Source organism: Sinohyriopsis cumingii, chromosome 16 (genome assembly GCF_028554795.1).
Source record: "Sinohyriopsis cumingii isolate HCF-2022 chromosome 16, ASM2855479v2, whole genome shotgun sequence".
Lineage (NCBI taxonomy): Eukaryota > Metazoa > Mollusca > Bivalvia > Unionida > Unionidae > Sinohyriopsis > Sinohyriopsis cumingii.
The window spans coordinates 2,022,180-2,049,045 of NC_142976.1; the positions used below are offsets into that span (position 1 = coordinate 2,022,180).

A 26,866-nucleotide genomic window follows, 5' to 3' on the forward strand; every position below is an offset into this window, starting at 1 on the left:
CGCGTTTGGGAATGGTAGGTTTCAAGGAAACTTTTATACCTTCGTGTTTGGGTTGATGGGTAGAGGCAAACTTCCTAACCTTTGTGTTTGGGGTCGCTAAGTTTGAGGCCAACTTCCTAGCCTTCGTGTTTGGGGTTGATAGGTTTCATGGAGTTTTATAAGCCTTCGTGTTTGGGTTGATGGGTAGAGGCAAATTTCCAAGCCTTCGTGTTTGGGGTTGATGGGTCTGACGCAAACTTCCTAGCCTTCGTGCATTGGGGTTGATGAGTTTGAAGCCAACTTCCTATTCTTCGAGTTGGGGCTGATGGGTTTGAAGCAAACGTCCTAGCCTTCGTGCTTGGGGTTGACGGGTTTGAGGAAAACTTCCTTGCCTTCGTGTTTCTGGTTGATGGATTTGAGGCAAACTTTCTAGCCTTCGTGTTTGGGGTTGATGGGTTTGAGGCTAACTTCCTAGCCTTCGTATTTAGGGTTGACTGGTTTGAGGCAAACTTCCTAGCCTTCGTGTTTAGGGTTGATGGGTTTGAGGCAAACTTCCTAGCCTTCGTGTTTGGGGTTGATTGGTTTGAGGCAAACTTCCTAGCCTTCGTGTTTAGTGTTGACTGGTTTGAGGCTAACTTCCTAGCCTTCGTGTTTAGGGTTGATGGGTCTGAGGCAAACTTCCTAGCCTTCGTATTTAGGGTTGATAGGTTTGAGGCTAACTTCCTAGCCTTCGTGTTTAGGGTTGATTGGTTTATGGTAAACTTCCTAGCCTTCGTGTTTGTGGTTGATGGGTTTGAGGCAAACTTCCTAGCCTTCATATTTAGGATTGATTGGTTTGAGGCTAACTTCCTAGCCTTCGTGTTTGGGGTTGATGGCTTTATGGCAAACTTCATAGCCTTCGTGTTTGGGGTTGATGGGTTTGAGGCAAACTTCCTAGCCTTCGTATTTGGGGTTGACTGGTCTGAGGCAAACTTCCTAGCCTTCGTGTTTGGGGTTGATGGGTTTGAGGCTAACTTCCTAGCCTTCGTGTTTGGGGTTGATGGATTTAAGGCAAACTTCCTAGCCTTCGTGTTTGTGGTTGATGGGTTTGAGGCAAACTCCCTAGCCTTCGTGCTTGGAGTTGACTGGTTTGAGGCAAACATCTTAGCCTTCATGTTTGGGGTTGATGGGTTTGAGGCATACTTTCTAGCCTTCGTGTTTGGGTGTTGATGGGTTTGAGGCTATCTTCCTAGCCGTCGTGTTTAGGGTTGATGGGATTGAGGAAACGTCCTAACCTTCTTGTTTGGGTTGATCGGTAGATGCAAACGTCTAAGCCTTCGTTTTGAGGATTGACGGGTAGAGGCAAAAACTTACAAGCATTTGTTTTTGAGGTTGATGAGTTTGAGGCAAACTTCCAAGCCTTCGTTTTTGGGGTTGATGGGTAGAGACAAAAGCTTACTAATCTTATTTGGAGTTGATGAGTTTGAGGCCAACGTCCAAGCCTTTGTGTTTGGGGTTGATGGGAAGAGGCCAATTTATAAGCCAAATCATAGAAAAATGAAGGGAAGTGTTTAGGCTAAAGGAAACGTTCTAGCATATGTTGTTGGGGTCAATGGGTACAGATAAACATACCAGCATTAGTGTTTGGGGTCAAGGGGTACAGATAAACACACCATCATAAGTGTTTGTGATTAATGGGTACATAAAAACATACTAGCATAAGTGTCTGGGGTCAGTTAGTGCAGATTAACGTGCCAGCATGAGTGAGATAAAAGTAGAGAAAAACTTGCTAGCATGTTTGGAATAAAGAGTGGAAGAAAACACTGGCATAGAGGTTACGAGTTAAGGAGTACATATAATCTTGCAAGCATGTTTGGTGTTAAAGGGTAAGAGGAAACTTACTAGCATAAATGCTTGGGTTTAAAGGACAGGACGAAATTTACTAGCATGATTGTTTGAGATTTAATGATATAGGCACGTGCACATGCATGCCTTTTTGGGATTAATGCTATAAGGAAACGTACAAACCTATATGTTAAGGAATAAGGGTAGAGGAAATGTTACTATCACAGAATTTGGGGTTCAAGGGTAGAGGAAAATTTACTAGCATAATTGTTAGGGTTCAAAGGTAGAGCGGAAGTAGAAACCTAATGGTTTGGTTGCAAATTTAGAGGTAAACCTGTATACATGTTTGTACTTAATGGGTAGAGGGAAATGTAATAGCAGGATGTTTTAGGGTAAAGGGTAAAATGTAATCGCTAAGTATGTGGCGTTAAAGGTAGAGGCAAACTTATTAACATGAACGTTTCGGTTGAAGTATAGATGTACCCTTGCTAGAATATGTGTTTGGTGTAAATGGGTAAGCTATATGCACTAACATAAGAGTTTGGGGTCCATGCGTAGACTGAAACATACTAACACGTTTTTGGAGTTAATGGGTGGAAGAAAACTTACTAGCATGAATGTATGGGATTCAGTGAGACGTAATAGCATGAGATTTTTCGGATTTAATGGAAGAGAGAAACTTACTGTTACACACGTTTGTTGTTAATGGGTGGAAGGAAACATCCTATCATGTGCGTATGGGTTAAATGGTAGAGATAGACGTGATAGCATGAGTGTTTGGTATTAATTGGTAGAGGGTACCTTACTATCATACGTGTTTGTTGTCAATGGATCGAAAGAAAACGTACTGATATAAGTGTCTGAGTTTAATAGATACAGGGATACGTACTAGCGTATTTCTGATGAAAGACTTGATGGAAACCTCTTAGCATACGTGTTAAGGGTTAATGGGCACAGGAAAACGTACTAGCCTAATTGTTTGTGGTTAGTGTGTATATGCCAGTGAATTCTGGAGCTTGGAATCTACTGCCTAATGTTTGATTATCTCATTCGTTTTCTCCAAAAGATTTCTTCCCCGCTTTTTTCTTGACATTTTTATATAAAAAAGAAGCCATGTCAGGTTTCAGAGTCTTAACCAATCAGCACTATAGCTGATATAGTCGTTGATAAATAAAGTTATCAAGCAGCCTGTTTTCATATTGGAAGAACTCGAATTTGCGTGCAACTTTAATCCTTTTAATTTCTTTAAATCCTGAATTCCATCTAAAACATAAATCAAACTTTTCAGGTCCCACTATTTGTTTAAAAATTATTTCTTCTATCATACTTTTTTAGATAATTAGTATAATTTTCCAGTATATAACTAACCTACAATCTCATTTATAGTACACAATTTGATTGGTTAAAATGGATGTTAAACTATCATCTCATTTATTGTTCATAATTTGATTGGTTGGAATGTAAGTTACCCTATGGATTATTATCCACTACAAACATTGCATTATGATCAGATCTGAAACTTTGTTATCAAGCTTACACAATATGTATATTTTACTTCAAGCCAGACATCTTTTGGTTAAAGGTGTTAGCATTATTATCAAGAGGTACAACAGAATATATTAAAGAAACGTTCAGCTCAAAACAATTTATATTACATGAAATAATTGTGGCCTATACGAAATTATATGCTCTGTTTTGCCTATATAGAATTATTACTTAAAATGATTAAAAGGGAAATAATTATAACAGCCTATGCAATTCTTCTGAAAAAATCCAACCGTATCTCTTGGCCCTTTTATTACAACAGTGTATGGAAATCAAATGTGATGGAGCATTCATGTATTCCTTTTATTGTCTTCGACATAATAACTGTCAACAAGAAACGGTCGAGATAAATTGAACATTTTATCTCGACAAAATTATGTTGCATAGCGCTCATTGCTAATTCATGTTATCTATAAACATAAATTCAATAGACCCAATAAGCGAATGTCCCTTTCTGGAAACAATCAGACCCCTTCTTAAATCGAATATTTAAATATAATTCTTCTCAAAATCATCAAAACAAATACCATCAAAATAAATTAATTAACAGTTCACAATTTTCAACCTCCTAATATTTTTCATAAGATATGGTAGTGAAGGTCATTTACAGATAAATGCCCTTTGTTGTATCGATCCTCCAAGACACTCCAAGTGATGATGGCGCAATATTTCCGTTAATTTCTGACACCACCGCCTTGCCATCGCTTTCATGACACATTAGCTACAGAACGGCTAATTGCAGAATATAATGTGAATATTATTCTTGTTTCAATGTATGATGTGCTTATAAATTTACTGTATTACGTCTGATCAATGTGGCTATGATATTAAATGTACTGTATTACGTTCAGCAGTTCTATAAGCATTCTAAAGCAAATGTATTAATTCAACCCAGTCTTCTTGATTGGTTTTACTTCATTGTTACACGTGATCTTTAACATTTTCGATCTTTTTGTACATACATTCGATGATCGCGTCTAACTGAGGGTGGATATCATTCTATCTGTTTATGAGCGCCGAATTTTCTCATGAAAATATCGACCGGGTTCGGGCAATTATTTAGTGTATTACGTCTGATCAATGTGGCTATGACATTAAATGAATCTACAGAACGGCTAATTGCAGAATATAATGTGAATATTATTCTTGTTTCAATGTAAGATGTGCTTATAAATTTACTGTGTTACGTTTGATCAATGTGGCGATGACATTAAATTTACTGTTTTACGTCTGATCAATGTGGATATGACATTAAATGTACAGTATTACGTCTGATCAATGTGGTTATGACATTAAATTTAGTGTCTAACGTCAGACCAATGTTGCTATGACATTAAATGTACTGTATTTCGTATGATTAATGTGGATATGACATATGTATTGTATTACGTCTGAACGATGTGGCTATGACATTAACTGTACTGTATTGCGTTTGATCAACGTGGCTATGACATTAAATTCACTGTAGTACGTATGATTAATGTGGCTATGGCATTACACTTACCGTATTATGTCAAGTCAATGTGGCAATGACATTATATGTATTGTGTTACGTCTGGTTAATGTCATCATCATCATCATCATCATCATCATCATCTTTATTTCCTTCCATGGAAGATTACATGATATAAGAATAAATCATCTGAATACAATCAATAAATATTTTTAAAAAATGTTCTATATTAGAATACAAATTCTTACACAATATCAATCAACAAAGTGTTCGTCAACTCATAAGTTGCAAGTTTCAGTACCTTATTTACAGAAGATAGCTGCACACTGCATGACAAAGTATGCTGCATACAGGACGAATAGCTTGGAGTTTTCTTTGTCGATTACTCCTGATGGTAACCTTTTACCTAAAAGATATTGTAGTTGCAGCTCATCTTCTGCATTAAATAACGTAATGTGCAGGCTCAGGGGAAATTTATCAGTAAGGAAATCCCAGAAAGAATTTCGAAAGTTCGACATATAAGGACAACTAACACAACAATGAAGTATCAAGTCTGTATAAACATTCCCCCATCTAATACACATATCAAGCTGTGTTTGTGGAACAGCAGCCCATAGTTTAGCTACATATGTAAATACCTTAGTGTGTTGTCTGGTTTTAGCCGACTGCCACACTGAGGCAGGTCGTAAGTATTCGTGTATCGAAGAGAATCTATCAAAATCTGTTTGATTAGACATACGAACTCTCCAGAGGCTATTTTCAAGACCAACAATTTTTGACCTTACAATTTCTTTCCAATTATGTTTATCTGGAATTTCAGAATGATGTAAATAATCAGTTAGATACCCGAGCAAGTCAAACTTCTTTGAGGTATAATATAAATTTGAAATTAACCCGCAGCTTGACATGCATCCGCTCAGAATGAAGTGAAATAACGCAACGTTAAACACACGTTTAGTATGTACATTGTTAGGCATCAAACACAATCTGTGTAAAAACATCAATTTTCTTCTATCAATTTCGGACTGCGCTGATGTCCATCCTAGCATTCCCAGGGCAATGTCTGATCTTGTATGTATTGGAAAACCTTGTAAATGTTTGGCAAAATACCTCAGAGTTTTATCCAATAAAGCGAGGTCACTTTTTGAAATGTTACACCATAATTCCCTTCCATAAAACATTGAAGGGAAAATTACCTTTTTAATTACATTTGCAGCAACCAAAGGATTTAAACCATTCGGTTTAATGCCAATACCAAACAGACCGTGAAAAGATTTTTTCCCTTTCTTGCATGCATCGAGTATTGCGTCATGCGACGTCAGCTTTGAGTTAATCCGGTGACCCAGGTGTGTTGCCGAATCGGTAACCGGCAAACATGACGGGCCAAGATACCATTTCATATTGATAAAATTCTTGTATTGGGGTCCGAAAATGATAATGTATGACTTTGTAACACTAAGCTCGAATCGCCACTTATTACTGTAGTCGTATGCTATATCTAACAGCTTTTGTAGATTGCTAGGATATATAGCCAAAAGTGAAATATCATCAGCTAGGGTTGGATTTCCCACAGCTAAGGATCCAATCTTTGCTCCAAATCCACTATTTTCTAACTGTAGCAGCAAGTCATTTATAAATATTGTGTACATCAAGGTTGACAAAACACCCCCTTGTCTCACTCCTTGGCCAATTGAGAACCAATCTGAAAATTGCCCATTTACAAGAACTTTACTCTGTAAATTTGTATACATGTTAAAAAATATCAAAAGAGATTTACCCGTAATTCCCAACGTGAATAATATAAAAAGCAGTCCTTCGTGCCACACGGTATCAAATGCCTTTTTTGTATCAAGAAAAGCAGCAAACACCCGTGAACCCATGTTTACATTATATTGTACTGATTGCAACAGCACAAAACTCGCTGTTGTGCAGCCTAAACCTTTTTGGTAACCATGTTGATGTGAACTGGGTATACTAGAATTAGTATATTTGAGTCAAGTTACCAAACGTTCATGAATAATTTTCTCAAAGGTTTTGTAGATAACAGGCAGTAAAGTAACAGGCCTGTAACTTTCGATGGAGTTCTTTGATTTTCTGTTACCTTTGTACAGTGGTATTACTAACCCTTTTTTGCAATCTACAGGTATGTAAGATTGATCAATCATCCGAGTAAATAAAATTGTCATACACTCGATGAGGTAGTCACTGCCATAGATCAAATGTTCATTGCAAATTTGATCATGGCCCTATGCTTTTGATTTCTTTAGACCTTTAATGATTTCTCTTACTTCGTTTAAACTGATACTGGTCTGTAAGGCCTCTATATGGCTTACTTCGTCCTGTAGACCCCGATTTAATTCTCCCTCTATAAATTCATTAAAGTTTCCGTCAAAACTATGGTTTAAAGTCGGCGTGTGAATGTCCTCATAGTATCTAGCAAAGCCATTTGCGATGGAATCATCATCACGGACACAAACTCCATCAGTTGATAGTTCCTGACAAAAATTTATATTGTTCCCTCTCTTAATGTTGATCATTTTCCAAAAGTGTCTTACATCGCATTCATGTGCTTTTTCAATTGCTTCATACACCTCCCCCATATATTTTTCCACAGCCAGTTTTTGAACGTTTCTAAAGTCTCTCTTCTTATCTTTATATTCTCTGTAAGAATTAAATTGACTACCCCTCGGTCTTCCCTCATTTATCCAAGTATACCTAGCTTGTCTTTGAAGTTTATGTGCTTCTTTGAGTTCATTTGACCAGTAAGGTTTGGCATGATAATTGAATTTAGACTTTGGAAGCGCGATGTCGCAATGACATTATATGGATTGTATTACGTCTGTTCATTGTGGTTATGACATTAAATGTACTGTATTACGTCTGATCAATATGGCTGTGACATTAAATATACTGTATTACGTCGGATCAATATGGTTATGACATTAAATATACTGTATTACGTCTGATCAATGTGGTTATAACATTAAATGTACTGTACTACGTCTGATCAATGTTGCTATGACATTAACTATACTGTAATACGTCTGATCAATGTGGTTATGACATTAACTATACTGTAATACGTCAGATCAATGTGGTTATGACATTAACTATACTGTAATACGTCAGATCAATGTGGTTATGACATTAACTATACTGTAATACGTCTGATCAATGTGGTTATAACATTAACTATACTGTAATACGTCTGATCAATGTGGTTATGACATTAACTATACTGTAATACGTCTGATCAATGTGGTTATAACATTAACTATACTGTAATACGTCTGATCAATGTGGTTATAACATTAACTATACTGTAATACGTCAGATCAATGTGGTTATAACATTAACTATACTGTAATACGTCAGATCAACGTGGTTATAACATTAACTATACTGTAATACGTCAGATCAATGTGGTTATAACATTAACTATACTGTAATACGTCAGATCAATGTTGCTATGACATTAAATTTACTGTATTGCGTCAGATCAATGTTGCTATGACATTAAATTTACTGTATTGCGTCAGATCAATGTTGCTATGACATTAAATTTACTGTATTGCGTCAGATCAATGTGGCTATTAAATTAAATGAATCGAAATAACAGAAATGTGAATTGTGAATTTCATATTAAATTTCACTTGATCCCAAAATATTGTACTTCACTGATTAAATAACAATCATGACTGAAATCGACCATCATAGATTATAATGGATTATCATATGCCACCATAATTCGTATAATATCATAATAGATCAGCTGATATTGCCACTATATTGTCCAATACTGTATTCATCAATTTATGATACACAGGTAAATTCAGGATTATTCAGATTAATCCGGAACAATCTATGCATAATGATCATTAGTCACAGAAGCACAGGCACAATTTAATCGACTGATCCTAGAAACAGAAGCGGTAATATTTTTGAAGGTGGTGTTCTCTTTAAAACTTTCCAATCCATTTCAAAAACAGAGAGACAGAAGTGGTGGGGGAGTAATCCATGTATCGACGTTCTAGTATTCAGCATATCTTTGCTAAACTAGTATGACTGACAAATTTCCGGTTTACCAAAGAGAAAACGGCTATGTCCCCAAAATATGACACATTTCATTGGATTGTTTTCTATCTATCATAGGATATCCATATAAAGATAGAGAATGCTGCCATGGTTGGGAGGTCTGTAGTTACTATTAATCCATTAAACAGCGACAGGATACAAAATGTTGTGACCGAAGTTTGCAGTTACCTAACTCCATTAAACTCCCATAGGACACAAAAGGATGTCACGGAATTATGTAATTGCTTGAACTCCACTAAACACCCATAGGACACATTATATATATATATATATATATATATATATATATATATATATATATATATATATATATATATATATATATATATATATATATATATATATATATATGTTGTCATTGTGTAATAATGAATCTGCGCTTGTGTATTTAGTTTGGAATACGGCACACATTCAGTTATTTTGTTTCTTGTTGTGTATTTTGTTAATATAATTAAACATTAGGTAGAATTTAAAATAATTAGCATATAATAAAAATGTTACTGCATTTGTATGCAAGGTCGTGCAGTATTTACATCCGAAAAAACTCGTTCGTATTTTCCCATACAAATGCAGTAACCTATAAGTATTGTTTTTGTTGACTTAAACATAAGGACTTTGTATTCTTATTGTTGACTTTAACATAAAGACTTGTAAATCTTTTGCTAACTTTATCATTTGTTTCACATGATGATTTTTGCCATTACTAAAACTGTACAAGCGTTTTTGGATTTCATTATGTTTAAAGGAGACAACATCAGAAACTATACCATCGTACGTCCAATCTCTCAGAGATGCCATAGCAGTAAGATACACCTAGATTAAAAGTGACGTCATAATTAAGATATCATAATGTACTGAACACGTCATTTCGAGGTAGGGCAGTAAGAATTGCTGTTAGAAGAGCGGACTACTTTAACTCGGCTCTAGTTTATTAACTGTTAATTTAGTTATTATGCACACTTGCAATTATTAGAGTCCATTTCTGATATCATTCATTCCACTATTGACAACTCAGAATCCTCATTAGATAACACCAGTGTAATCTTTGGCCTTTTCTCTCGCTACACATTCATCCATTTAACGCTTTGTTTTTTTCTTCTTCTATTTTCATTGGATACAAGTGAAAGTATTGTCTAATTTTAATTTCATTGCGATCACAAGCTTAACAAAAAAGTTCTAATGGCCGTATTGATCATTGCTCGTGGTTTTAGTGACCTTAATCTAAAAGTCGCATTATTTTTGTATTCATTACGCGAAACAAAACATGCGCGGAGAGTGCGATTGAAGAAAGGCCGACCGACAATTTCCTAGAGTTAGCATTCATTATAGAAATGATCCCCCCTGAGATAAGATATCTGTCTAGTGTCATTTGGGGGGGGGGGGGCTTGGTTTTATTCCTAGTCAGTAAACTCTCATCCAAAAGGTGACATTTTACAATTCCTCCAAGCCCGGCTTGCATTTAAATTGCACACAGCCACTGTTTAATAACCAATAAATGGGGGAAAAAACAAATTTTACAAACTGCGCTCATATTCGGACCCATGTTCTTGTGCTAATTAAATGCTGACAAAAAACTTCTCGCTGATTTGAAAGGCTAATATGTCTCAATCCAGCATATCATATAGAGAACAGCGTGACTGAGATATGAGCATGCCGCTTGTGAAAATGTGACCAATATTCCGATACTGGCGGAACTTAAACTGGAACATAATACAATCGTCGTTGTTCATCTAACAAAATACATTAGTCACTTTGATAACTAAGTTTGCGCTTTAAACATGAGTACGGCGGGAGGCAGTCTAGGATTCAAATTTGTGGTCTTATTCCATCGTGACCTTTGACCTTTTCGACTTGAGGCACATGTGAAAATTCCTGTAACCAGTATCCATGGTCAGTAGAGATATTAGTGTACTTTCTATATAAGCATAGGTGCATAACATTGCACGATGTATCTTGTTTCATAGAAACTGAATTTTCCTGAAGACTTATTTCCTTTTTTTTAAAGCGCCATATAATCCGAAGAAACAAATAGAACGATATAAATGCGAGATAACCATCAACATCACATCATATATATATATATATATATATATATATATATATATATATATATATATATATATATATATATATATATATATGTTGTTGTTGTATGGTTTAACGCCAAACATGGCGGCCAGAAGAACCCTGAAAAACCCCGGGAAGAACCACCGGCCCACGAGAAGCTACAGCAGGCAGGCTTTCTCACGTACCCACGTTAGCCGAGCCTGAGACTCGAACCGGCGCAGACAGGTGATGGCAGTGATCCGGAACGATAAGTGCTTTAGAATATATATATATATATATATATATATATATATATATATATATATATATATATATATATATATATATATATATATTCAATATTCAAGTTGGATTGGTGAAAGGATGGAAGCATTTATTGTCATGTCATGATTAGTTTATGTCGCAGTTCGGTGTGAGCATACAAATCTTCAAGTAATATTAAATACAATAAATTGAATAGAAATATTTCGTTCGTTATGAGCAAAGGTAAAACGTTACATAAGACGGCATTCTCACTTATAGAAATGAAAAATAAAATTTTTGCACGACTAAGTATTTTTGTTGATATTTAGCATGAATACCAAAAGATCATGGTTTCTCGGAAACAAATGACGTAAGTATTTTTACATTACACGCTCTTTCGGTTACTTGAAATAATCCCCTTATTTTTTCTTAATACGTCATGGCAACATCTTTTAGATACGAAAGCTAGTACAGCTCATACTGACATGGAGACGGAAAAGGGGTTACATCTACCTTTTCTAGGACCATTTTCAGTCATTTGTCTGGAAAAAATTTTCGATTGTCTGGAAAAAATCTTCGGTTTTATTATCAGCAAAACACGATCTTTTCGTTTTTGTGCCCGATTTATCCTTGTTAAATCCCACCGCTTGTACACGGTGTATCACGAGCTATATGCATCGACATTACGATAGCACAATCGAATCAAATCTATGTACATATCTATCGGAATATCTATCTATTTGATCGGTATATTTTTGTCGTTAACTGTTCTACTGACTTAATTATAGACAGCGTAAATCGCGAGAAATCCCCACAAAATCCCTTCTTTGATTTTCTGTATAATCCAAACATCTTTTCGAGATGCGCATGAATCATGGTCTTATCTATATAAAAAAATGACTAGTATATTGCTCTCCGATAATTCTCCATAAGTTATACAATCTGATATGAAAGATTTCCATGTCCTCTGTGATGCTGTTTTAAAATCATAAGACTGATAGCATCCATCAGAAAGATATGATCGAAGAAAATTTACTACCCATATCGCTAATTGACCATAAATTTGCCCAATGATTGGGTTATCTTAAATCAGTTACTCGGATGCTTTTAGAACTTTCATGAAACGAAATGTCAATTCATATTTTTACATTTTTGTTGATCTCTTTAAAAAGAGATAATGTTATTGCTCGTATTGGAATAACTTATGCAAAACTAATTGTTCCTTTGGTCTCACTGATGTCACGCTGTATCTCCCAAGTGAGAGCACTCAGACATCGCAGGTTTATGAAGGAATTGTAATCGAGATGAAATGGTTTTAAAGACTGGATTTTCAAACAGGTCGGTCTAACCATTCCGCGTGTGATTTAAACAGGTTGGTCTCACTCTTCCGCGTGTGATTCAGACAGTTCAAACAGGTCGACCTAAGTCTTCCGGATGTGACTCAAACAGGTCAGTCTCACCCTTCTGGATGTGACTCAAACAGGTCGGTCTCACCCTTCCGCGTGTGATTCAAACCGGTCGGCCTAACTCTTCCAATTCGAAGGTTGGCCTACCTATCCTCAGTCTATTTATTTATTTATTTATTTATTTATTTATTAATCGCTGAACAACATTTCAGAATAGAACACTCTTGAGAGCCATATAAATCCCTACTGCATGCATTATTATTAACAACATTACTCAAGCCGCGTATAAATGTGGGACGGTTCGAGGACAAGCGCAACATTACCAGTCATAATGAAGATTAAATCCATTAGGAAAGCATCATATTAAACGTATGTTTTACATGTGACGATTTATTGCGTATGGTTGTAACTACGAAACTATTAATGTGTATGCTGGGCACATTTTCTAATGGGCAACCATATTTGTTAGGTATCACCAGTTATATATAACGCATCGAATTGAAATGTTGCGTTGTTAAACGTTTATTATCATGCCAGCACTTGAACAAATGCGTAACAATATATCCCTAATTGGGGTGTGCCATCTTTTTCTAAAATTGTAACATAACTGACGTTAAATGTCAAGTTGTCATTAACGTGTATGCCCACGTCTTGCATTAATTACAGTCAGGTATCTCTCGTTCATCAAGTGACAACATTTTCAGAGGTTGTTGTCAAAATACACTGAAAACGTAAACGTCGAACTTTATTCGAAGTTTGTCGTATTCTTTCTCATTGTCGGTTTTATTTACACATGACGGTTATACGTGGTATGAATTTGTATATATTTATCATGGATCGTGGCATGATTACCTTTTAAAGATGACGCGTGTCAATAGGTCACCAGAATTTTATTTATAACGCTTATTTTTAATATTGAATTTGTTTTCTGCTATAATTTGAATTCTAAATTGCATGCACAAACAAATACAAGTGGAGATATCGAATAAAGTTCATGATAACCGAATGAATTTGGAAATTATATCCTCTGCCAAGACGTACAAGTATTAAATTATTCAACCGCTCTAGTATAATGTAATTGTTGAGTTTTTGTATTGTCTGTTTGTACGTGAGAAACGCAAAACCCCAACCGTAAGCACATTATTGTATCTGGGGTTATTTTGATATTCGTCCTCTCTCATTATAGCGTTTAATTAAGTTCTTCAACTTTTTTTGAAATTGTGGTCATCTTAAGGTTTGTGCATTTTTTATTGTGTGGTCATCTAGAGATATGCATAATTTTACATGTGTGGTCATCTAGAGGTATGCATATATTTGCATGTGTGGTCATCTAGAGGTATGCATATATTTGCATGTATGGTCATCTCTACACATTTTTGCATGTGTGGTCTTCTCTATTTATGCACACCTTGTTACTCAATTTTCCCACGATTCTCAAAACAAGGATAATCAGACACATTCAGACAAAACTGGAATAGCGACAATAAATACGGAGAGAACATTTACTGATTTATATAGTCTAGTGACTGTTATTACTTTTTCGTATCATGACATTGCCCGATCTGGAAGAATTTAGTATCTCTTAAACAAAGAGAATTTTGGCTCTAAAATTACCCTTTTCCCATTTTCATCTTCATATTGTTTGATTGCTTTGTCGTGTCAACGTTTCGTTTATTCCTGCGATTGTCAATTCCATTTTGATTGCATTGTTGTTTGAAGTTCGGTTTGTCGCACTTTCTCAACTAACTGAAATTAATTTCCTCCAAAATGACGCAGCTAAGTACAGTACAATCAAACTGGAAAGAGTCTGAAAACTTTATTGAAAGCATCAAATCATTAATATATTTGCTGGATATTTAATATTTGTAACTCTCATTTCTAAGAGCCACATACTTGTCTAATAAATATTAAGGTAAATTAAATGAAATCATTGAAATATGACTGAAAGTATTGCACTTTGACCCACGATTTCTAGACATATAAGGCAGTATAAGTGCATTTAATGAGCTGTCATTCCAGCTGAAATGAAATGCTAATAATTCGAAGTAAAATTAGTGAAGCAGTCCAAAAGAAAAAAAAATAATCTGATTTTCATAAAATTCAAAACCAAATCCACTCTGAAAGAAGGAAAGTTATTAAAATTTGCCGAGGAAGGAATATACTCTCAACAGAAGCGGATCACGCTCCATTCAATCAGACAATATTAAATCTTTAAATGTTTTTAACATTACGTTTCCTGTTAGAAACCCCCAATGACCCTCACATGAAACATGTACGATGTAATGTTAATTTCCGTTTGAGGCCATGTGGTCCCATTTGATTTCATCCACTTTCATCCGCTTCTTTTAATGTTCACAATATGGTATCGACGGCATACATTTCAGCTAGCGGTCCATACTCTTAAACCTATAAGCATTGTTTTTTAAACATAGGATTTCCCATTTTGACACCCAAGTGACCAATAATGTTAAACCAGCAGTCATTTTCGACAGGTTACATTATATTTACCGTTTGGGTCTATAATACACAGACCAATATTAACACAAAATTATCTTGTCCGCATACTCCCACAAGGAAGATAGCCTAATGTTAATTTCACATTGTTACTCAAATACTGCCACAAATGGCAGCCTAATGTTAAATTCTCCTTGTGCCCTATAATCCGCCAACACTTTTAAACATAGGATTTCCATTAGACTACCCCCACGTGCCGCATACTGTTCAACGTATGGACTTTTGTAATACTGCATTTTCCGTTTGATATTATAATCCACATACCTTTTATAACATACGATTCCAAAAGGCCCCACGTGCCGCCCTATGCTACTAGAAGAACCTCTTTACTACAATCAAAGATCATAAATATTCTTCTTAATAACGATGCCAGGATTATGACGTACCCTCGCAACATTCATCAAACCATCTTTAAATTATTCCCCAAAATGGATTACACAACTGCACCCATCAGGTATGTATAAAATATTCATAGGGCACATGCCAACTTGCTATTCGGAATATTTTTTTGCAGCTGGATATCACGGCAAAAGATGTATTATGATTTTGCACATTATCATCAATGAAAATTGCCTCAAAGGTCTAAGAATTATGAAAGTGAAATGGATATTTTAGATGCAATGTATAAATATTTTATTATGAGACGGCAAGATCATTATCAGATAGAAATGAAATAGATTTTTGAAGCACGTCTATGGTGCCACGGGCAATTAATTCTGAAATGTGGGCTGATAATGGCATATTTATGTTTTATAACCCACGATTAAGGAAAGGAATTTGTAAAATTATGCCATTGCAGACATGCGATACTTTCTTTGCTTTGAAACACGTTTACGTTTTCATATAATTCAAGACTAGAAGACTTAATAAAAATTTACATTTTATTTCCAGAGTTTTAGGAACCGACTTCAAATAAGTATAAGTATCATTGTACAAGTAGGTCTGCTTTCCTGAATATGTGCGAGAAGGTGAAACAACTTTATTCAAAGGGTTCCAGGAATCAATTAAAGTTCAAGTGGCATCCTCTATTCGTCCAATACAGTCAGTATCCCTGGTGCGTGTATAATATTCAGAGACGCATATTATGGCATAGTTAAAAAGGAAGGGGTGAACAATAAGACATCTGGAGGTATACAAGACCAGGGCTGTAAAACAAAGGTGGCGCACGTTAATTGTCGTCCTCAAGGCAGTGGAGAGGGTATAATTTGCAGATATTACATTTACAGCCTACTATTCCAGGTGTCTGTTGCAGAAAAACTTATACAATGCAAATCACTAATTAAATATACATATTAAGGTATTAATACACTGGTTTGTTTATTTTGTAAGTTTTACGTCAAACACAAGATGGATTACAACCATTTGTAAAATATGTAGAATCTTTAATTAAAATTGCATGATCAAATATATATTTTTACAGCTGGTACAGTACTTCCTGATGGACCGCTCCGGTGGCCTAAGTAGTTAGAACTTCCGGCTCGGATGTGGGAGGTCGTGGGTTCGAACCCCGGTCGAGTCCTACCAAAGACTCTCAAAAATGGTACTAGCAGCTTCCTCTCTTGGAACTTAGCATTAAGAGATTAGAGTTAGAACTGGTCGTCCTGGTTTCAGGATAATGTGACTGGGTGGGACATGATGCTACATGACCACCCCCCAGTGCTAGATATCACTATATACTGTCACACTCCAGACATTGTAGCAATATGAATAAAAATGTTAAAGCTACATGAAAAAATCCGAATCACACACACGCATGCACAAACACACTCCCATATGAAATCTGGCTTACCAATTCCACAAACTCTTTTTTTGGGAGAATCGCTAAAAAGTTTGCATTTGACTTCCGACAATGACGTTTCATTAAATAATACTTACTTTTTCTTAATGTACACACATCAGCAATTTGTTTGGATCTAATGTTTACGAATTTTCTCTAGGTTCCTCTTCCTTACCACGATTCCTTTCATGCAAAAGGAACACAAGTGACATCACTAGATAAATAACGTTAGAATTAACATAACTAAATCAGAAATAAATATGAAAGTCTAGACATTCTGAACCAACAATTGAGTGACAGTCTGAAAAATACGAGGAGAAGAACCTGAAAAACAAACAAAATGCTGAAAGCGTTAACAGGAAAGAAAAGAAAAAAAATTACAGGCTTAGAGCTGAAATAAAATGTAAACGAACTAGAATAATCGATCATATTAGGTTAATTTGTGTTTCAAATAAGATACATCTGGTCATCTTCCATCAATTAATATGAAACAGACAATGAGAAGACTTGAATGATTATCTCTGCTCGAGTTTCCTCGTTTTCATCTCCCGTTATACCCTCTCCAGCCACCCCCACCCCCGTAAACACCCGGCAAATTTTTCACTATACGTGGACGTCTTAGACAAAATATGTTCTTTCTGAATGGACTGGAATGTTGATTATTGAAACATATGATGTATGAATACATCTCATTCTTAAGTAGAAAATCGTATTTCTTAGAATGCTATCCGATTATTGTAAGCGTTGTACAAAACTCTTTGCATTCATTTGATGACATGTAAAATGTGATAACAGCTTTATTAACCAGCCCAGCATCATCGAAAGGCACGGACGACAATCTGCTACGCTCGTTTATCACCCGTGGCCGCTTGTGTGAACGTTTCCTTGATTCTCGTGAATATGCTTAAACCTTGTTAACCAATCACTGCGAGCTCGAGTACCCTTTTCTCGTCATTTTGACCCAACATGACCTTCCACGATGTTTGAATCGGCAAATCAAAGCAGCAGCAGAGGGGGCGAATCGGACATTTTGTCCAATCGTTATTTTGCTTAATTATTACTTTCTGCACTCAACGGATCCGGTGTAATCAGCGCTGGTAAAAAAAAAACGACGTCGGTCCATCTTACACGATGGTGACGTCATTTGGTTTAATTAACACCTTCTGCGCGTCGATCCCCAGCGTCGTCAGCGTCCGGTAAGCACATCGACGACCGCGTCGATGTCATCGCCCCCTCTGCTGCTAAGTGGTTATTTACAATGAAAATTACTTACAACTAACCGAATATTTGGTCAAGTCCGATACGATATCGTGTCCGAGGATCATGTAAATTTATCGTTACGAATCCATGTGGGGTCGACTGAGCATGACTAAAAAAGTTTCGAAAAACATTGAAGTCCATGTCACCGCCGCACCATGTCTGCCAAATATTTCGTAGCGTGTGTGTATCAACGCCGTTGAATACAGCAAGAATATTACAGTTATCTCTGATTACTTTTGGAATCTGAGTATACCGTTGAGTGACATATATCACGTCAGTGTTTTTATGCCTGCCTCTGGAAAATATCCTAGCTGGGTTTTTTTGATTGTCTAACATAACATCATCGTACACGACTAGATTGTTAACGTCGCCATCAATATCATCAATACCTGGTGCATCATTGATATCTGTAATAAACTCAATAACACTTTTTTTAGCGATCGCTGATGCATTCTCGTTGAAATCTTTCAACACCTCGTAGCATCGTTGATCATCTACGCTAGGGGCGATTAAATACAATTTATCCCACTTCATCCATCTCATTATTAAATTAAGTAACAATTGCGTCTTGCCGGATCCAGATGGTCCGATGATAATCATCCGGATCGAGTTTGGTAACGCTGCAACATGCTTAACTGGTTCTCTTGTTTTAGTCGCCGAAAAATCAATTATATTCATATCTCTATACATAAATTATGGATCTATATTGTGTGAAGTGTAGAGTGCGTACTGGCACAAATGATATGACAACCGTTACAACAAGAAATAATAGATCGGCACTTACTGGTAAGTGTGTACAATGCGGTACAAAGAAATTTAGATTTATTTCTATTAGACCCGGAGATGTTTTAAAAAAAAGCGAGGAGGTGATATTGCAGCCAAGTTATCAAAACTCCCCGGAACACCGTGGGCAAAGTATCCAGGAGAAAAGCACCTCCCAGGATATAGCTACTGTGGCCCCGGAACACGATTAGATATCAGACTCGATGATCAAAATCAGCCCAAACCCGGTGAGTATCCAATAAACGCTATCGATAAGGCGTGTCATGCTCATGATGTTGCTTACAAAAGTAGCGATCTGCAACAGCGTCATATCGCGGACGTAAAATTAATTCACGCGTTAAATGCTATTCCTGATAAATCCGTCAAAGAAAAATTGGCCTCATGGTTGGTAAAATCGGCTATGAAAGGTAAATTAATGATGGGCGCTGGTAATTAATAACAACATGGAATCCATCTATTATTCTCCGAGAGGATACTGGAAGGGGAAGGCCGCAATTGGTAAGCTTGCAAGCGCTGCAAAGGTAACAAAGGCCACTGCGGCTAATTGGTTATCCAAACAGGCTATATGGCAAATTTATCTACCACCGCCTAAACAAATCAACTTCTCGCGCTTTGATGTCAGCGTACCTAATGAAGTTCATCAGGCTGATATACTATTTTTGCCGCATGACAACGGTTACAAATACGCGCTAACCGTAGTTGATGTTGCGAGTCGATACAAACAAGCGGAGCCGTTAAAAACAAAGTCAGCAACTGAAGTAGCCGCTGCGTTTGAAAGAATTTATCAAAGAGGTTCTCTGCGCTGGCCAAATCTATTACAAGTTGATCCTGGTAGTGAATTTCGCGGCGCTGTTTTATCAACGCTGAAACATCATAGCGTCGCGGTACGACGAGGTCATACTGCGCTACATCGTGATCAGGCAATTGTTGAACGATTCAATCGGACTCTTGCTGAACGGTTATTTGGATATCAATACGCGAAGGAATTCATCCAAGAAAAACGATCTCGTGAATGGGTCAAAAGGTTACCGGGCGTAATTGCAGCATTAAATAACGAGATTACCCGAGCAATCAACATGAAGCCCAGCGACGCTATTAAATACGAGTATATACCCGGAAAATCAAAAATAAATAGCGTTTCCAAGCCGATTCTCGGCAATGTCACCGTGAGATATCTATATGAACCAGGAGAGCTTGAAGGCGGTAAAAAAAGAGCTACTGATCCTATTTGGAGTGTTACCACACATAACATATCAACGATAACACGATCAACTGGTAGACCACCGATCTATAGACTGGATTTAACTGCTCCTCAGCGCGGATTTACTCGCGAGCAACTACAAGTGATACCTGACGATACTCAATTACCCCCGCGTGGTCTTAACTAGCGCCGTTGCGTCTATTACACTCAAGACATGTCAACCTCACATTGGTTTTGACATGACCGAGACTGTTATCGATCCTATCCACGGTAAATTGGCGAGTGTCTTTATCCGAATAACGCCAACTCATTATACAATTGCAACTCGCGCAGTGATTATTCTGTTGTTGTCGTAACGCAATTATTAATTCGGCATCAATATCAAAACGCCGCTGTTTTTTTTTATCCTGTTGGCGGTAACCCGAGAGTTTTCTATCAATGACGCTTGCATCGATGGTGACTTTGTCGCCGGCTTCGTCGGTGGCTTCGTCAATAACAATTCTTCGAAGCTGATTTATCCTTCGTACTCTGGACACTGCAAGATAGACTAGATTTGACCATTCGATGCGATTATCAACCATCCAAACAATTGTGTCCGTGATGGTTAGTCCCTGCGAGGAATGTATTGTTGTTGCGTATCCTAGCGTCCACGGGGATTTATCAGCACGTAGCGCGTCCTCGACGACACCGATATCAACGAGCACGATATCATTCAGCACGAGAATTTGTTTTTTTGTCCCCGACGCTGTCGGGGCTGGAATTTCAACTTCAATGTTCTGCCGCCGTGTGTCCGCGGGTCTATAACATAACGGCACTGGACGCGTTGGAAACTTTTCCTTATGCAACGTAAACAACTTCCGCTGAAATGTGTCTCTGACTATCTTTCTACTCGCTACAATCAAATCGTTTGGTCTCCATGTTTCCCAGAATTCATTTAACGGCGTTTCCGGAATCACCTCGTGGATTATTTCACACTGAATTCTATCCGGCTGTAATCTGATTAATTTTTTAACCCCGCGCAGTTGTTCATCAAGTGCTCGGTAATCAGTATCGGTTTCTTCATAATAGTCCACAAAACCCTTTAACCAATCATGTGGACCCTCGCCGACAAATGGTGGTGGTTGACCATGGTCGCCACACATGATTACCGCTGTATTCGCGCGCAGCAACCACTCAAGAAACATTTGTAAAACATCTAACGAAACAGTACATATCTCATCCCAAATGATAACCCCAGGAATAAATTTTTCACCCATTCGATCAGGAGTCCACTCACCGCCGCTGTATCGAAAAAAGCTGTGATAAGTAACGGCGTCAACATTTCGTTGTTTTATCTCTCGCGCTAGTCTATGGGTCGGTGTAAGCACGATTATACTTGCCCGCGTTCGAAATAATTCAATTGCCCGAGTCGTCTTTCCTGACCCGCCACAGCCGCTTAAATAAACTGTTTTATGCCTACAAATTGGATCAGAACACGGTGGTGCATTAGACCATTCTGACAATTTATCACCGCGTAAATAGTCGTTCTCAACGGTGACATCTGCTGACGGGGAATAATCGCGTCGTATTTCATTTTTAATTCTCCATATACCCCAACTCTCGTCCGGACTAGTAAACTCGGCTATGTTTCCCTTATACTTTACGTCTATGTAAAATGAATCAATCGCAACTCTAACCGCGGTGTCGGGAAATCTATTTATCATCGAGAATAAATTGATAGCGGCGTAACCCAGCATAGACGCCCTCAAATGTGGATATGCCGGGCTGTCTCCATCGCTGTAGGTAACAACTGTACCCAACCTTGTTCCATTGGACAAGAAAGCTGTTTTGCAGTTCACGTATCTATTTTTTGCCACTGCGTCCTTGATTACGAAATCATATTCTGCGTCATCTATAATCAGCCGTGAGCAATATCGTTTGTAGTCGCAGTTTTTTCCACCTTGTGTGAACTTACCAATTATTCTTCTACCGAGATCTTTTGCCTCGCGGTTTCGTTGGTTAAATATCCTCCTGGACCATTCGATGATATATTCCTCGTCGGCATCAATGTTTTTTCTGGACTCGTCAATTATGCTATCTAGACGCTCCGGTTCTGGTAACCAGACTTCAGTCTGTGCCCGGTATGATATAATCGCGTCACTGACAATCAACGAAACTAGCATGCTACAATCAATCATATACCGTAGCAGCGCTATTGGCAGCCACTTCTTTTCAGCCATGTGTCTACCGATCCAAATATAGCAACAGCGATGGAGTCCTGCCGCGAATTCAAATGATACTATGCGAGCGAATCCGGTTAAATCAAAATCAGGCAGTGGTCCATTAATAGCAACACGAGTCATTTCATGACTGGGGTGTCCAAATCGTCTAAAGTACTCAGCGGCGGATCCATACCCGAGAAAACTCGCTGGATAACAGGCAACCATATCAACCGAGATCATAGCGTCGCGGCTGTATTCAGTGTTCCATAGTCCACCGTGATAGTATTCCAAACAACTGGATTGTACATCCGGCAGAAATTCCTTGCGCGTTGGTCTCCACGCATGTTTCCTTGCTGCAACATGAGCTACAACCGATGGAATCGTAAAACAATTTGTTAGCAGTTGTTCATCATGCTCTTCAAATTCCATGGCGGTTTTTTTCATCCTGTTGTGAAATGCTTCAGTGCGATATAATTCGCCGTTTGGTCTTACAAACTGATCAAAGGTATCCACATCGTTTTCAGCGCTGCGAAGTAACCACACTGATACAGGGTCGTTTTTACACAAGTAGGCAATAGCATCAAATAGTTTCCTCTCCGCGAGAAAACCATCCCTGGAGAATTGTTCTCCCAGGAATTCTTCGGGTATATACTTTACTGTTCTATCCCGTGGAAATATTGTGATCGCGGGCGTCCATGCGTGTTCGTTATGATCAATAATTTTGATTGGGGCTCCCTTCGATTTATACTTCGATTCGTATAATACTTCACCGGTTATCGTTGTAACGGTTATTGGAAATCTCAACGACGTTTCTAATCTCGCTATGTCGCTGATGGTCGCTCCACGCTCTTTTACGGTTAGTTCCCACTGGTTGATTTTGCTACGTCGTAAATCAGTCAATTTGTTTCCTCGACATGCATTTGTAAAATGCTCTATTACTCGTTCTGCTACACAATTTATCCCCGTTGACTGTTTCATCGGTTTCAGTTTTCCGATATCAGGTTTCTTATTTAACGGGTATATTCCATAAACAACTGCTGTTTCAGGATACGCTCGTTCATAGTATGGTCTGTCAATTCCGGTTAACAACCCCGGCTTGGAGTCGCGGCTGACAGTGACTGTTTTCTTGTCGCTGAGAACTGGTTCAAATTTATCACGTATGATCCAATCACCTGATTCCACCCGGACAATGAATTTTACTCTGAAGAAATACCTTTTACCGTCAAGTTGTGATATTATCATTGCTGCGCGGTTGTCGTTCATGGTAGCATCAACAACACCATCAATTCGAAATGTTGACCAACTATGAGATGCACCATCACGCTTGAATTCATTAATACAATCGCGTATTTTATTCAACAGGGTTTTATCGTTTATTAACGCTTTTGGTGTGTCCTTGAGGACTCTATCGAGATTGAATTTAATATTTTTCCAGGGCTTAATTACTGCTAATCTCTCAAACTCATCCATATAATTAAAACAAGTATTTAAATAAAAGAATATAGTATAATGAATAAATGCAAATGGTTGATGATTGGGTCGACAACCCCGTGCAATAAATCATGTAGAGGTGAATTCTGCGGGTATCATTTACAAAGCGTTCGTAATGGTTCTCTTGGCCCCCTCCCGTGCTTGGTTTGCCACGTCGGTGTAAGAGGAAAATCGCAGTTGTGTATTAATTGTGGCGGAAAGCGATACAGGGAACTAAAACGCTATTATGACAAGCGAATTAAAAACGCCGTCATTGACCCCACCGCCGACTTCGTCATCAAAAGCCCCCAAGACTACGTTGAAAGATTCATAATTAAACCAAATAATAAATTAGACAAATAGTATTATTATATAAATGGACCAAGAATTTCAGCCGCATCCTGTGCTCGTCAATTACGAGGCATCTCGCGACGGCATTGTTAGAAACCGCAAACTGAAGAAGCCGGTTGGTACCGTAAGTAATCAGGGGTATCTGATGTTTGGTGCCGGAAAGAAGAAGTACCATGTTCATAGGGCGGTATTTGAGGTATTCAACGGATTAATCGAAAATGGACTTGTGATTGATCATATTAATAATAATAAGACTGATAATTCTCTTATAAACTTGCAAGCTGTCTCGCAGAGTCAAAATACCAAAAAAGGCCAAACCGGTAAATACCCAAAGAAAGCAAAACCCGTAAAGTCATTTGATACAACAACTCACGAGGAAAAAATATTTCAGTCAATGAATGAAGCCAGTAGATACTTTGACATTTGTATCGCCTCAATACGAAAAGTAGCAGAACGAGTATATCAAACAGCAATCTCAAAAAAGACCGGGCATAGAATTCGATTTTCATATGTAAATATCAGCGAGTGACGAAGTCACCGGCGCCTATGGCGCTGACGAAGTCGCCATGACAATAAATTGTCCATTCCGGAAGAAAACAAAGTATTCAGTATTGTTGAACACCTCGGGATTGATACACGGGGTTTCATTTTTTTTTATTTAAAAACAAGATGTTCTATAAGAATAATGAATATCGAAGACATCAATAATATATTAGCCGAGATTTCAAAATTAAAAAATCAAGGAATTGAATTATCTGATGGTCTCGACAGTGAAAAAATATTATCCGATTATGAGATTATTAACGAACAATCGAAACGGGGGCGTTTTACCCTGGCCCGCGAGTACTTTTTTATAAAACGATTACAACATACGATCAATGAAAACTTGTACCACAATGACGCAAATGCATTCATTGGACTATTCACTGCCGTTGAAATAATACGAAAAAAACTCGGACGTGTTTATGAACGACGCCGGGAGATTTCTAGTAAGATCAAAAACATTAGAAGGATTATAGACGAAAACTCCGGCGAGAAATTAGAAATTGCTTCGCAATTGCAATAATGGTAGGCGAATCACTTACTACTCGGCTAGCCAGAGAGCGGCTAGCAGCGCTTAAAAAGTTCATACCGTTACGAGACAGGGTCCGAGAACAACTTCAAACGCGGCAGCAACTACAAACCGATTTTACTGTTGGAAGCGAGCAACTCTTTGCCCCGGTAACTAAAGCGACCAAAGATGTTACGGCGGCAACTGTGCCCGTCCTCGATGCGCTTGAAAAGATAGCGGCAGAGACAAAACAAACAAAAAGGTCTTTAGAAACACTCCCTGCAAAAATAGCGGCTGCTACAACACGGAGGCCACCACCACTCGCTATAACCGAACCACAAGAACCCTATGTTACAATGGCCGATGAAGAAGAACTAGGCGCCACCGCAAGAGAACCAGAAGAAGAAATACCCGAAGAAACACCAGAAGAAGAAATACCGGAAGAAAAAGAAGGGAATATACCCCGTATTGTACTCAAGAAGAGCACAATAGATCAAATTAGAGGCTTCAGCAACAGGGAAGAATTAATTAATTTTGCTGCCAACAATTTTGCTAAGAGCATACGAGATAAGAAGCATATCAATAGCGGTTACGAGAAAAATATAAAGTCGTTAAAGGACTGGGCAAGAATAGTGTATTTAGCAAGTAAACATAAAGATGCATTACCACATCGTAGTAAATCCGATTACGACACATTCCACAAGGAAGTTAAGAGTATAACACCAAAAAAAGGAAAAGGATACCCTGTTGGTAAAGAATCCTACGGCGTTACCTGCCCTAATAGTGTTCTCAGTGATATATCACGGCTGGAAGTACTAATCGGAGGAAAACGAGCCGGAAATAACTCTACGGAAATAATCAATGAGGCCGCTGATATTTGCAAGCGGTTATTTGCAGGCGGTATTATGGACATTAATGCATATCGAACGCTCATAGACGAACTCGTGGATGATTAAAAAAATTATAAAATTATAAAATTATAAAATTATCGTTTTTGTTAATTTTTAACCGTTTTTTGACTGTTTTTGACCGTTTTTAGTCATTTTTGGTCGTTTTTTGACTGTTTTTGGCCATTTTTTGACTGTTTTTGGCCATTTTTTGAGGGCAGAAACCCAAGGAAATCATTTAGAGAAAATCGATGTTTTTCTGAAAAATCGAGAAAAAAACGACTATAGGCAACAAAAAACGACCAAAAATGACTAAAAATCAAGAAAAAACCAGAAAAAAACCAGATTTTTATCGAGGGCAAAAACCCAAGGAAATTTTGATAAAATTTATTCCGGTTTTCCACACGGCGGTGGGGGGGGGGGTAATCAATCACTGGTGATCACAATCACTGGTGATCACAATCACTGGTGATCACAATCACTAATTGGAAAACTGGTGTTTTTAATAAGGATGATCATACACTACAACCATGATAAACCAGTACTCGTCTACGTGGTAAACTCGCGATTGCCTGTTTACCGCGCGTACTATGGAGATGGTCTCGGTAGCACCATTGCGGGGTTATTTACAAGAATGGCTCCAAAAGTAGCGCCGTTAGCCAAACAATTAGGAATGAAGGCTATTGATGTTATTCGTGATAAGGGAATTAGTGCTATTGGAGATGTTGCCGGAAAGGCGCTTTCTGCAGCAAAGGACAA

The 26,866-nt window shown here is 37.7% G+C and overlaps 1 pseudogene; it reads right to left on the reverse strand.

Moving 5' to 3' along the window:
• Nucleotides 1-463: 463 nt before the first annotated feature.
• On the reverse strand, nucleotides 464-3,372 carry LOC149779813 (uncharacterized; annotated as a pseudogene).
• Between the last annotated feature and the right edge of the window lie 23,494 nt (nucleotides 3,373-26,866).